The sequence below is a fragment of the Bos indicus genome, chromosome 14 (genome assembly GCF_029378745.1).
Source record: "Bos indicus isolate NIAB-ARS_2022 breed Sahiwal x Tharparkar chromosome 14, NIAB-ARS_B.indTharparkar_mat_pri_1.0, whole genome shotgun sequence".
NCBI classification, from domain to species: Eukaryota; Metazoa; Chordata; class Mammalia; order Artiodactyla; family Bovidae; genus Bos; species Bos indicus.
This window is the reverse complement of record NC_091773.1, coordinates 12,693,467-12,706,995: the sequence shown is the minus strand read 5'-3', so window position 1 is coordinate 12,706,995 and position 13,529 is coordinate 12,693,467. Positions and strand designations below refer to the sequence as shown.

Below are 13,529 nucleotides of genomic sequence, written 5' to 3'. Positions count from 1 at the left end.
CTTTCATGATAAAGAAGAGTTCCCCAAAGTCAATAACAAACCAAACAGCCTCATAGCAAAGTGAGTAAAAGATATGAATAAACAGTTCTCAAAAGAAAAAAGCAGAATGGACAATATATGTGAAAAGATTCTGAATCTCCCTAATATAGTTGCGTGTGTTGAGGTCTGATCTGTTGATAGTAGAATCTACTTTTTTTTAGTAGGTAGTGGTAGGCAGTTCAATAGAGGCACACAGCTCTGTAACATCATCTTGGAATCATCACCATCAACCTCAGGAACATCTCCATCACCCCCCAAACATCCCTCCTGCTTCTTTGTAGTCAGTCTCCTCCCTGGTCCCTAGCTTCTAACAACCACGAATTTGCTTCCTGACCTCACAGTTTTGTCTTTTGCTTATAGGCGGGGTCATCCAGAATGCAGTTTTTGAGTCTGGTTTCTCTCATGCACGTGAGCTCTTCCATGTTGTCTGTGTCAGTCGTTCGGTGGATTAGATTGCAGATGAGTGTCCTGTTCTCTGGATATCCCACTGTTTCTTTACCCATCTTCCACCGGGAGGGCACTGGAGTTGTTTCTGGGGCACATTTCTCCCCGTGTTTCAAAATGTGCCTGAAATAGGAGGTCTGACTCGAGTCTTGGGAAGGCTGTGTGTGGCCTGGGGTCCCCTGACTCAGCTAGTGAATGTGAGGTCACTTGAAAGACCAACTGGCAGCTTGCAGTGAAATCGAAAACACACGTGCAGCCCCATGCCTTGGTACATTTGAGAATTCACAGCTCATGTTCTGTGTTATTGAAGGATACTTAGAGGTGGGTGTGAATGTCTAAAAGAAATGGAAGGATCTAGATCAAAGGATCACTCTCATCCTCCTGGGAGGGAGAAGAGGATGAGGCGGGTGGTGTGCTTTGTAGGGGAAGACTATAGACACATGTATCACGTATGCATTTTGAAACTATATAGTAAGGAAAGCAGCCTGGGTGCATCCATGGCCGTGTGTTCATGGTTGTAAATTCAGGCTTCTTTGTTGTCCAGTCACTAAGTCATGTCCGACTCTAGAGACCCCATGGACTGCAGCCTGTCAGGCTCCTCTATCCATGGAATTCTCTAGGCAAGAATACTGGAGTGGGTTGCCATTTCCTCCTCCAGGGGATCTTCCTCACCCAGGGTTCGAACCCCTGTCTCCTCTGTGTCCTGCATTGCAGGCTCTTCTTTACCTAGTGAGCCATTAGGGCTAGATATTACCCCATAGTCCACTTAAGTCATAATTCATTCATTGGGGGCTAGGGCAGCCTTGGGATCATTCAGCCAATCATCTCAGAGGTTTCGAGGAGAGATCACTCCTGTCCTTGTCATGTGTTGCTTCTTACAAAACAGACAATTGATTGCATTTGGTCCAAGAAACAAGCCTGTGAGGTGAAGGCCACACTGACCCGGCCGGGTTGGCACTCAGAGGACACCTCTGGTGGGGATGGCGTCCTGCTCATCAGCCTTGCAGGGCCGCCCTCCCCTCAGAGCACGGGGGGCGGGGGAGTATGGGGAGGTCAGTAGAGAGAGATGGTCTCCCAGAAGGGGCTCTCGAAGTAGGAGGGCTCCCCTTGGCCTTTGCTTGAGCCTCCGTTGTCTTCTCCCTATGCCTCAAGGGTGGCCCCAGGCAGTATCTCTTCCCTGTCATTTGCCTGGACAATCCATACATGCTTTCTGGATTGCAAACATTCCCCACATACTGAGGGATGCCAAAGGACGGGGGCGATCACTGTATCAGTCCTGGCAACGTGTGGAGGTGGTCTTGGCAGCCACGCCTTAGACAGCACCCTATGATCTTTGCGTTCTATACCTGAGCAGGTGTGGACACCTTTGATCTGTGACTATGCACTCTTTCCACTTTGGTCCAGCAGCCCGATCTGACATCACTGGCTCCAGAATGCACTGCTCACCCCCACCCCCAAAGCATCCGCCACCAGCCCCAGCTGTCTCCCTGCTTCCCTGCCTGCCTTCCTCCTGGCTTTCAAAAGGGCAGACTAGACCCTGAGACTCAGCGACTTAAAAGCTTTTAATAGCTTCCCATTATGAGTTCGAGTACCTGCTGTATAATAGACCCTCTATAGATTGAATTGCTGAGGGATATAGATCCATGGATCTGGGCTAAGGACCCCGCTCTCGCCAGCCCTTCAGGCTGAGTGCTTCCTGCCAGATGGTTGCCTCTGCTCGAAGCAGAAGGAAGGCTTGTCTGATCAGAGGCAGCTGGGGAATGCGGGGTCTGCCTGAGGAAGGTTTGGAATGATGTGATTCGTTTAGAGGATGGGGGCGTGCGGATTCAGTTCTGACATCTGTGTTTCATCCAGCTGGGGAAACGGGACAGGTTTCGGTTCCTTTCCCCACTTCGTCTCCAAACAAAATCCTACTGATAATTTCTGACTGGGCTTAGGGGTCACCTCCTCCAGGAAGCACGCCTCCATCCCCTCCCTGCACCCTGAGTTATGACAGCTCACATCCCGTTGTTTTGGGTTGCGGCCATGGGTTCCCATCAGGGCTTGCAGACTCAGCTGCTTAGGAAGATGATCAAATGATATAAATGTACTGTGTGGACTCCAAGGAGCACAGGGGGACCTGTGCGGACTAGCCCACAACTGGTCCCCTCTCCAAACCCAGCAGCTACTTTTTGAGTCAGCTCCTTCTTCCCAGCTCCCTGTTTCCCCCAGGCCACAGAGAAGATTCAGTGTTGCCAGACCTTCTACTTGTGAAAGAGAAGCCAGGGATTTTTTTTTTTTTAAGGAAAGTTCTAATTTTCAAATGTTTCAATTTAGATTTTTGAAGACCCCTCACAGGTCAGACTAATCACGTGAGGGCCAGCTGTGGCCCCCAAGCCAGCAGTTTGCAACCCCTGTTTGTGGCTCTCCCCGTCCCGTTGCACAGGTTCCACCACACCCGACAGGGTCTTTGCTGTGCCCTCAGTGCCTCGCAGGCTGCAGGCTCGGCTTGGTGGGCTTAAACCCTTATTGACTTATGTACTGCAGCAGAGCGCCTCCTGCGAACATGTGATTCACTTTCTTCCCCTTAGAGCTGTTTGCACACGATGCTGTTCTGGGTTGCTTCTTCAGTCCCTTGATTGCTTTTGTGATAGGCTGCATGTCCTGGAAAAGTAATAATTTCCTAGATGTTGACTGCTCTTTTCCTTTTTCCCTTTCCTCTCCGCCCCCTCAACACATGTTGGCCTTTTTTTTTTTTTTTTTTTTTGTGGAGGAAGCCAGACCTTTTGTATCCTGCTGGGCTCCAAAGTGTTGGTCGGCTGCTATTAGGCAGTGGTGGTTTCCGGCCAGCTCACTGATGTTTGCCCTCGAAGTTGGTGAGCCTTTGCTGATTTCCATCAGGGGAAAATACATGCTTTTCAGATTTCTCTTCCTTTAGGTGAGCCATCACAGCCAAGTTACTTAAAGAAACAAACTGATCCAGAAGAAAGCAAAGCCCTCTCCCCATCTTGTGCAGTGTTTCCGTCTTGTCATCTTTCTTCACATTATGGAGGCAAAATTCATTAAGGATATGACTGGGAGCTCTAAGCTTCCCCGGTGGTTCAGCAGTAAAGAATCCGTCTGTCAGTGCAGGAGATGCAGGAGACGCAGGTTCGATCCCTGAGTCGGGAAGATCCCCTGGAGGAGGAAATGATAACCCATGCCGGTATTCTTGCCTGAAATATCTCATGGACAGAGGAGCCTGCTGGGCTACAGTTCAAAGGGTTTAAGAGAGTCAGACATTACTGAGTGACTGAGCACACACATCTGGAAACTCTAGGAGCTGAATATGAACCTGGAACTGGCCAAGGCTCTTGGGGAATAAAAAAGAACCATGGCTTTGATAGTTGGGTAGATGCATCCTTGCCTCTAGAGATGCAGAGGGCGAGAACAAAGCCACCAATGGTGACGATTCTGTGTTAGTGCAGTTATGGTGTAGCATCACAGTCCTTATTCAGCATTATTAGGAGCTGCAGTAAAATGACTTCATAGAGTTATTAAGCCCTGACTCTATGCTGTTGTTAAGAACTTGTCCACGTTAATCCATGTAATAACTCTGAACTAATTACACAGAAAACTCCCAGTGGAACAGGGCCATTCAGTCACCTGGGATTTACTGCGTGTGACTCGCTGGCACTGTGCTGAACTTGCAGCTGCATTTGGGGATCCCTCTAAGAACCCCCACCTCCCAGTCCAGTGCAGGAAAACAGACATATGCTTTTTGTGCATGGCGACAACACCAGGGCGAAGTCTGGTTCTCAGAAGTGGACAGAGTGATGCTGGTGCTCGGGGGTTGAAGTAGCTGAGGAACAGGTTTGGCTTCAGATGGCAGATGCCTTAAATAGGCCCACAAGGACAGGATGACTGAGGTCCGGCTGGTCTGGGAGGCCTCTTCTAGAGGAGGTGAGCCCAGCAATGGGATTGGTGAATGGCAGGAGGAGATGGGTATGCCTATTGTAGAAGGGCTGCAGTCTCTGTTTCTTATTTCTGAGTGGGAACACTATCTCCTGCCTCTGGTGGGTTGTGAAGATTGGTAGTAAAAATAATAATATGGTTGATAACAACAGCTGGCATCCTGAAAGCCTACTGTGTGATGGGTATAACGCTGAGGGCTTTCCTTCCATTATTCCATGTATGCTCAGCAACTCCTTATGGAATAGGAACCATCATCAACCCCATTTTTCAGATGGGACAAACTGAGGCTCAGAGACATCAATTGACTTGCCCAGGTTCACACAGCTGTTAAAAGGTAGGTTGGAACCCAGGTCAGCATGCAAAGCCTGGATTTGGAACTAATCCATTAACCAATCTCTTTATCTATTAACTCTATACCCAGGAAGTATAAATATGAATTCTTTTCCCTAGAGGAAGTTTGTCTTTATTTCCAGCCCCACTTTCCCATTCCCTGTTCTTCATACCTCAACAGGGTAGGCAGTTTTGACTGCAAATTTTAGCTATGATAACTCCTCATCGCTGGTGCAACATTAGATGATCTCTGGATAGAGATTCAGAGAGAAAAGGGGAAAGTGAAACTAGCAGTTGTCCTAGGTGATGTGAGTTACAGTAAAAGGGGTTCCAGGTTTTATTTTTTCTGTGCCGTACACCCATTTTAATTATACCTAGAAATTGGTGGTGTTGAGCAAGAGTAGGGGTGGGAGGATGGGGTGAATAGATTGACAGAGAAGCTCCGATGGGAAGGAAAACTATTAGGTACCCAGACCAGCACTCTCTTCTCTTGCTCTGCTCATTATCATAATGTAAGCTTCAGACAGCATGGGTGATTCTGTCTTCTCAAACTCTGACTGCAGACTGTCTGGTTGGAATCTTAGCTTAGTCACTAGAGAGCTGCATAGACTTCACGTCTCTGTGCCTCAGTTTCTTTGTCTGTCAAATGGGAATAACCGCCTTGCTGTTCTGGGATGGTTAAGAGGATTAAATGAGTGAATACACAGAAAGCCCCTGAGTTTGCCCAGTTTTTTGTTTTTTTTTTTTTACCTTGCAGTGTCAATCTGTGCTTTCCTGGGGAGATCATGTCATTATAAATGATCATTGGTGTGGCTCTCCGTGGTTCCCTAAGTTCTTCCCGCAGCAGAATTGTCTTGGTGAAACTTAGGTCAGATCATGTAAGTCCTGTTCAGAGCCCTCCGCTAAGCCTTGGGCTCCCTTCAGATGAGCCCATGCCTGCACTGTGACCTGGTCCAGCTCTGGGACCTACAACAGTCTGCCCCTCCCACCCCCACCATCCATGTCACTTTCCCTGTGGCTTCTCCACCTTCACTGTCACTCATCCAGCCAACACGGCGCGGTCCTTTGAGCTGTTTCGTTTCCCTGTTTACTACCTGCCACGGTGTAAAGTCCAGTCTGAGTTATCTGTCTTGCCTGCTTTCCGTAGCCCCCAGTAGAAAATAAGCCTCAAGAGATTTTTGTTCACTTTATTGTCTTCCATTTTCCCCAATGTCCAGCCCACGGATCATTGGCTGAGTGAATGAATACAAATGATCTTTGCATTTTAGTCTGACAGCTGACCTGTGAATTGGGGATTATGAGCTATGTTAGATAGATAGGAAACTGAATACCGTTTCTGTAGTAGCTGCATCCTTTTATATCTCCACCAGCCGTGAGCAAGGGTTCCCAAATCTCCACATCCTTGATAAGACTTGTTACGTTCTTTTAAAAAAATTTATAATAACCATCCTGAAAGTATGTAAGTAGTATTTCCTAGTGGTAGTGATTGGCATTTCCTTAGTGACTAGTGACGTTGAGCCTCTTTATATGCTTATTGGCCTGTTGTATTATCTTCTTTGGAGAAATGTATTTTTTTGGTTGTTGTTGAGCTCTTCCCATTTTCTGGATATGAATCTGTTTTTAGATGATTTGCAAATATTTCCTCTTGTTCAATGGGTTGTTTTTTCACTCTTTTGAAGATGTCCTTTGATGCAGAGGGGTTTAAATTTCGGTGAACTCTGGTTTATTTAGTTTTTCTTTTGTTGCTTGTGCTTTTGATGTGAGGTGCAGACAGTTGCTTTTGGATTTTCCTGGGATCATAGACTTTCAAAATCGGAAGAGATGCCTTTGGCCACGGACTATTGACCCTCATCATGATCTAAAAAGAAATGCTATTGGTGTGATGGTGAGGAACGTGGTTCCTGGAATGGAGTGGCTGCAGCTTCACTCTCCCCTTGGCCTCATTGTGTTACTGAGTTCATCGTGCAGAGAACTTAACTTCCCTCTGCCTGATTGCTCAGCTGGGAACTGAGTTGAAAAGATCCACAGTAGTTTAAAGTTTAAATGAGATGGTACACAAAACTTGATGAACTCATCTGGGCTGGAGTGATAACAAACACTGAATAAGCCCCCCCTGCTGTTAGCATTGTTGCTTGTGGGTGGTTCAGGATCTCTTATACCTGCCCCAGGCTGATGCTGGGGTAGAAACTGCTGCCCAGAAGGGTCCTGAAACAACTCTTGGTCCCATCCAGGTGGACCCAGGACTCCAGGCAAGTTCCAGGTCCAGCTGGGTCCCTGCTCTCCCTCAGGTGATCTTGACCTCCCCAGGTGGGATTTCCCCCTCTTTTCCATCCATACTTACCAAGCTCTTGTGCGTGGAATGTAGGAATGTAAGGCACCTCCTCCAGTGTTTACAATAGCCCTCAGTTTAGATACACCCAGCCAGGATAATCCTTTCCAAAACAGATAAACTGACAGATAAACCAACAGCAGCGGAAGAGAATAGGCTCCCCGGAGAGGCTTCTCCTGGCTTGGAAGCCCCCAGGAGGAAAATACTATACTTCATCCCTCCGCTGCTGCCTACCTTGCCCAGCCTAAATCATGGGAGCAGGGCGGGCAAGTCCCTCTTCCAGGAGAGGGACTCGCTTCATCAGCAAGATTTATTCATTCATTTATGGCTGAGACCCGGAGCCTGAGCTTTTTTACACCTGGGGCCCTCTGCCTGGCATTTTGAATCATTCTGATACTCCGTAGCAGAGGCCACCCAAAGCCACAAATAATCACTCACCTGCCTGAGAAGCATAGAAAAACAGCTTAATGGATAAGAGCACAGTATTCTCTTTTGTAGAGCAGCGGCCTGAGATATGTCTGCTTTCAGAAGTCTCAGATCTCCCCATCTTGAGTCTTAGGTTCCTCATCTGTAAAATGAAGCAGTTAGTACTACCAACTAGATACTTTATTGTGAGCATTGAACAAGATTTTGTATATTAGCGGCTTGCTCCAGCACCGTGTATATTAGGTGCTTGGTAAGATCTGATTGTTGACAAAGTAATGTCTCTCTCTCTCTCTTTTTTTTTTTTAGACAGCATATTAAAAAGCAGAGACACTACTTTGTCAACAAAGGTCTGTCTCGTCAAGGCTATGGTTTTTCCAGTAGTCATGTATGGATGTGAGAGTTGGACTATAAAGAAAGCTGAGCGCCCAGGAATTGATGCTTTTGAACTGTGGTGTTGGAAAAGACTCTTGAGAGTCCCTTGGACTGCAAGGAGATCCAACCAGTCCATCCTAAAGGAGATAAGTCCTGGGTATTCATTGGAAGGACTGATGTTGAAGCTGAAGCTCCAGTACTTTGGCCACCTGATGTGAAGAGCTGACTCATTTGAAAAGACCCTGATGCTGGGAAAGATTGAGGGCGGGAGGAGAAGGGCAGAGGATGAGATGGTTGGATGGCATCACCGACTCAATGGACATGGGTTTGGGTAGATGCCGGCAGTTGGTGGTGGACAGGGAGGCCTGGTGTGCTGCGGTTCATGGGGTTGCAAAGAGTCGGAAACAACTGAGCGACTGAACTGAACTGAACTGAAGATCTGATTATCAGTATCCAGTTGGCCTGTGAGCCCCGAATAGGCACAGGAGTACTGGGTCTCTGGCCTCCAGGGGTTGGTTCATGAAATGTGGGCTGAGTGATGGAAGATGTTGCATACTTTCCAGTTTGAAAAGCCCACTGATATGTGTTGCTTTGCTTCTTAAATTTCCAGCTTTGGAGTCTAGTCCATGACAATCATCACTTCCTTCCTTCATTCTCTGATCTGCACACTCTTGTTGGCTCTCAAGTGAATAGCTCTGCCCATGGGCTGGCCTCAGAGAGTATTCTGCCTCTATATCTAATCTGTGTATTTAATCCTTACAACAGTGTATGCTGTCAGTATTAATCTCCCCATTTTACAGATGGGAAAACTGAGGCAGAAAGGGATGTGGCTCTCCAAGGGAACAGCCACTAAGTTGCAGGACCAGAACCAGGATTTGAAGCCAGGCAACCTGCTTTCAGGATCTGAGGGGTCTAACTGGTTTGCTCTCCTGCCTGTTGAATTCGTCTCTCCCTCAGGGCTCCAGGACATTGATTGTGAAATGAGGAAGAGCTTGGGTGCACTGAGAGAAGTTTACTAATGGATCCTACTGCCTGGCCCTCAGGATCACAGAGCAGTGGAGGGAAGCCCCCCAAGGTAAGCTGAAGTGGCAGAGATGGGAGCAGATGACAGATGGCCCTTAGGTCATCTTCTGTCTTTGCTCTGTGCTTGGGACTTAATCAGCACGAGAGGATTACTGGCAGGCTCATTCCATTTACTGTAGTAGGTCAGGCGACCCAGGCAAACACTCTGCCTCACAGCCTTTACAGCCTTTACAGCCTTTACAGCAGATAGCTATAAAGTCACACCCCACCCAGCAGATAGTGGTTTTCATTGCTGGGGTCATGAATTATGCTTCTCAAGGATGAATGCATCCTCCAGTTGTTACTTGTTTTAGATTTTTAGATATTCCTCTGCCGAGGAAGCAGAGAAGGGTGCATGATCGGGTCTCTAACAGCTGTCACACAGAGACATGGATGGACCTAGAAACTGTCATACAGAGTGAAGTAGATCAGAAAGAGAAAAACAAGTGTCGTGTAGTATCGTTTATATGTGGGATCTAGAAACATGATACAGATGAACTTATTTGCAAAGCAGAAATAGAGACACAGATGTAGAGAACAAATGTATGGATAATGAGGGTGGAGTGGGGAAGGAGTTGTTGTTAAGTTGCTGAGTTGTGTTTGACTTCATGGATTGTAGCACACCAGCCTCCTCTGTCCTCCACTATCTCCTGAAGTTTGCGTAAATTTATTCTGTTGAGTCAGTGATGCTATCTAACCATCCCATCCTCTGCTGCCCACTTCTCCTGCCCTTAATCTTGCCCAGCATCAGGGTTTTTTCCAATGAGTCGGCTCTTCGCATCAGGTGACCAGTGTGTTGGAGCTTCAGCTTTAGCAACAGACCATTCAATGAATAATCAGAGTTAATTTCCTTTAGTATTGACTGGTTTGATCTCCTTGCCGGAAGTCGGGGGAAGGGAGGGGACGAATTGGGAGATTGGGATTGACGTGTGTACACCACTGATACTATGTGTAAAATAGAGAACTAATGAGAACCTACTGTAGAGCACAGGGAACTCAGTGCTCTGTGGTGACCTAAATGGAAGGAAATACAACAAAGAGGGGATATATGTATATGTACAGCCGATTCACGTTGCTCTACAGTGGAAACTAACACAGCATTGTAAAGCAACTATACTCTGATAAAAATTAATAAGATGTTGCTGCACAGAATGGCTCATTAAATTTCAACAAGTTGCCTGTGATTCCCCAAAGGAGGGAAGGAAGAAGGGACCCATTTGCTAGTGTGGTAATAGTAAGTGAAGATAAAGTGAACTGAATTTGTAGGCAGGAGGCCTGCCTCCTGGGTCACGCTGGCTGTGTGACTTTTTTTAGCTGAGCGGACAACCACTCTGAGCATCTGGTTTCTGAAGCATGTTTTAGGAACTAAAGGAAGCATTGTTGTCTGGTACCATCCGAAAGGGGCTGTGTATATGTTAACTCTTACAGTCAATGAAAGGTTGTTGAACTGCATTTGACGATGAAAGAAAACAGATTAACTCCATCCTTGTTTTTAACGTAGGACTAGAGTGGCCAGAGAGTTTGGGCTTGTTCAAGTTATGGCTAGACCTGTGCTAGCCAGTATGATAGCCAGTGTGTGGTTGCTGAGCACTTGAAAGATGGAGAAGTCTGCACTGAAATGTACTGAGAGGGTCAAATGTGCACCAGATTTCTAAGTCTTAGTACAACACAGAGAATATACAATATCTTTCATAAGTGTTCCTTTTGATGACATGTTGAAATGATAGGATTTAGATATATTGTGTGTGAAAGTCGCTTAGTCGTGTCTGACTCTTTGTGAGCCCATGGAATAGTCCATGGAATTCTCCAGGCTAGAATACTGAAGTGGGTTGCTGTTCCCTTCTCCAGGGGATCTTCCCAACCCAGGGATCGAACCCAGGTCTCCTGCATGGCAGGGGGATTCTTTACCAGCTGAGGCGTCAGGGAAGCCCAAGAATTCTGGAGTAGGCGTCCTATCCCTTCTTCAGTGGATTTTCCTGACCCAGGAATCAAACTGGGATCTCCTGTTTTGCAGGCGGATTCCTTACCAGCGAGGTTAAGTAAAAATACCTGATTAAAAGTAATTTCATTTCTTTCTTTCCGTGATTTATTTATTTATTATTCGTGGCTACTATAAAATTTTAAATTACCTACATGTGTTGCATCGTTTCTATTGGACAGCACTGAACTAAACTATGACACGGACAGCAGGCTGCTGTATATACACCCAGAGTTCAGCCTTCTGTGCTTTATCTGCAGGATTCATTCTAAAAGTCGCAATGCTGGTAAACAGTGTGCGATCACGCCTCTAAATGGCCTTCCTTGCACATCCAAGTGGTGGATGACCATGTGTTCTGTCTGGACCACTGTCTGTTTTGGGATTTCAGATTGCTTCTCCTTCTTGAACCACTTGGCTTTATCCTGAGAGTAGCTGTGTTTTGAACTCTCAGTGGGCTTCCTCGCACCCCCACCCCAGCCGCTCCCTTGGGCCCTTCCCAGCCCTCTGCACCCCAGGGTTCTGGTTACTGTGGCCCTGCCTTGAGGTAGACAGTTTCTGGACCACCCTTCTCTGTTCTCCACGGCTCTTCTGGGCTTGAGACACCTTTGACTGGACTTCCCCATCAGTCTCTGTGTTGGCTCTCTTATTTTGCAGGATCTTGTCCTTCGTTAGGAGCATACTCTGAAAAGGAAAACAAGTTCTTCTCTCCATCTTAAATTACACCTGTTGTTTGTTGTATCCAGGAGCGTGGGCCATCTTTTTTTTCAAATAATGCTTTTCTCTTTTCTTAAATAACGCTTATTTTTATAGGAATGCTAGGTCTTAAAGAAAACTGGGGAAATATTAAGAGTATAAAGAAGAAAACAATGTTAACACATTTAGCTGCACTTCCTTTCTTTTTTCTGTGTGTTTTTCTTTTAAATGTGAGAGCTCTTCATGTTGACACTTTCATTGGGTTTTTCTTTAATGTAATAGAAGTATTTCCACATGGTGTTAAAAGCAGGCTTTTAAGTATCACTTTGCAGGCAACATAATGTTGTAACATTTCCATTGCAAGGATATTTTGTCATTTTCCCAATTTTACCTGTAATTTTGAGGATTAAGAATATTTCCTGTAATTTTCCCTCACAACTAGTGCTGAGATGCATGTTTGTGTATGTGTATGTCGGTGTGCACCTGTGCGAGTGAAGCTAGTTCCATCTTTCGGATTTCTTTAGGATAGATTTATGCAAGTTGAATGATGAAGTCAAAGGTTCTAGGCGTTTTTAAGGCTCTTGATGGTAATCTAAGTTGCTTTCCCATTTGGTTTTGCCAAATTGCAGCTACGAGATGATGTCAAATTGCAGCTTTGAAACGATGTCAGACGGTTGCCCTTTGAAGGAGTTGCTTTCTCATTTCGTTGGGTTTCTGAGCCAGATGTGGGTCTTGGTAGGGGTGGGGGTGGGGAATGGTTCTTTAGTGCTGGTCATTGCTTCTCATTCCAATTTTGGATTTTCCTTAAATACCACCCTTTGTTGCTTGAAAGATGGGAGCAGCTTTTGTAGGCCTGCCATGAAGGTTATGCCCTGAGGTTTACTGTGGTTGGGTGAAAGACTTCTGGCCTGAGCCTGATGACCAATCATTGTCAGTCTCACCTAAGAGAACTTAGGAAGGTCCCTCAGCTTCCATCAGCCTTGATTTCTCATCAGTAAAGGATAGATGATGACACCTACATTAAAAGCTTGCTGGAGGGTAAAACTAGCTAATGTAAATCTGACTGCTGAGAAGGGCACTACCATATTCTGTTTTCAGGCTGCTTTAGCGATGCTCAAAAGCTTGGGGCTTGGATGCAAAGCCAAAGGGTTTAGGTCCTGCCTTTTACACGTTTGGCTGGTTGCGTGTTCCTTGCAGTCAGCCAGCCTTGCTGAAGATACATACCTATGTCACGTGGCCTGCTCTCTTCCTCTCCCCCCAGCGTACGTGTCCCCTCAAATGATGAAAAGGAGAGAAGGGCGTTTGCATCCTACTTACCTACCATTTGGGCTTCCCTCGTGGCTCAGTGGTAGAGAATCTGCCTGCTGATGCAGGAGACACATGAGACTGGGGTTCCATCCCTGGGTCAGAAAGATCCCTTGGAGAAGGAAATGGCAACACACTCCAGTATTAGAGGAGCCTGCTGGCCTACCCTCCTTAGGGTTGCAAAAGAGTCAGACACGAGCTAATGAGTAAACAACAACTACCTACCATTTACCAGCTGTGTGACTTTGGACAAGTTGCTTTGCTTCTTGGACCTTAGTTTTTTTTTTTTTTTTTAACCCTTTAACATGGGGATAATAATGCCAGTCCTTTCCTCCTGAGGTGTTTGTGAAGGTTGGATGAGATGGTGCCTGTGACTTGCTTGGCCCAGCACCTGGCCCTGGGGAATGCTCAGTAAAGGTTAGTTTACTAGTTAGTTAGTTACTAGTGTACTTCAGCAGACCTGAAAGTTCCCAAGAATTTGAGTCAAACCAGCCTGCTGGTTAGCTTCTCCAGCTGGTGCCCCATGACTCACGGCAGGTGGGTTCATAGTTTGGACTCTTCCAAGTCAGGAGGGAACCATCCACATTTGTCATTCGATGGGTGACAGGCTCAGGCTCT

The 13,529-nt window shown here is 46.4% G+C and overlaps 1 non-coding gene across 50 annotated transcripts in view; it reads left to right on the top strand.

Annotated features, from left to right (window-relative positions):
* Positions 1 to 13,529, top strand: part of LOC109568581 (uncharacterized) — a 252,126-nt gene that overhangs the window by 8,881 nt on the left and 229,716 nt on the right. For 42 of the 50 annotated variants that reach the window (XR_011570534.1, XR_011570532.1, XR_011570526.1 and 39 more), the window contains one exon: positions 8,831 to 8,948. The exons of 1 other annotated variant lie outside the window; for it this stretch is intronic. This is a non-coding gene — a transcript (uncharacterized protein). Of the gene's footprint in view, positions 1 to 399; positions 4,751 to 7,807; positions 8,949 to 13,529 lie in introns of all 50 variants that reach the window. 7 more of the 50 variants (XR_011570522.1, XR_011570524.1, XR_011570518.1 and 4 more) reach the window with 2 other exon arrangements.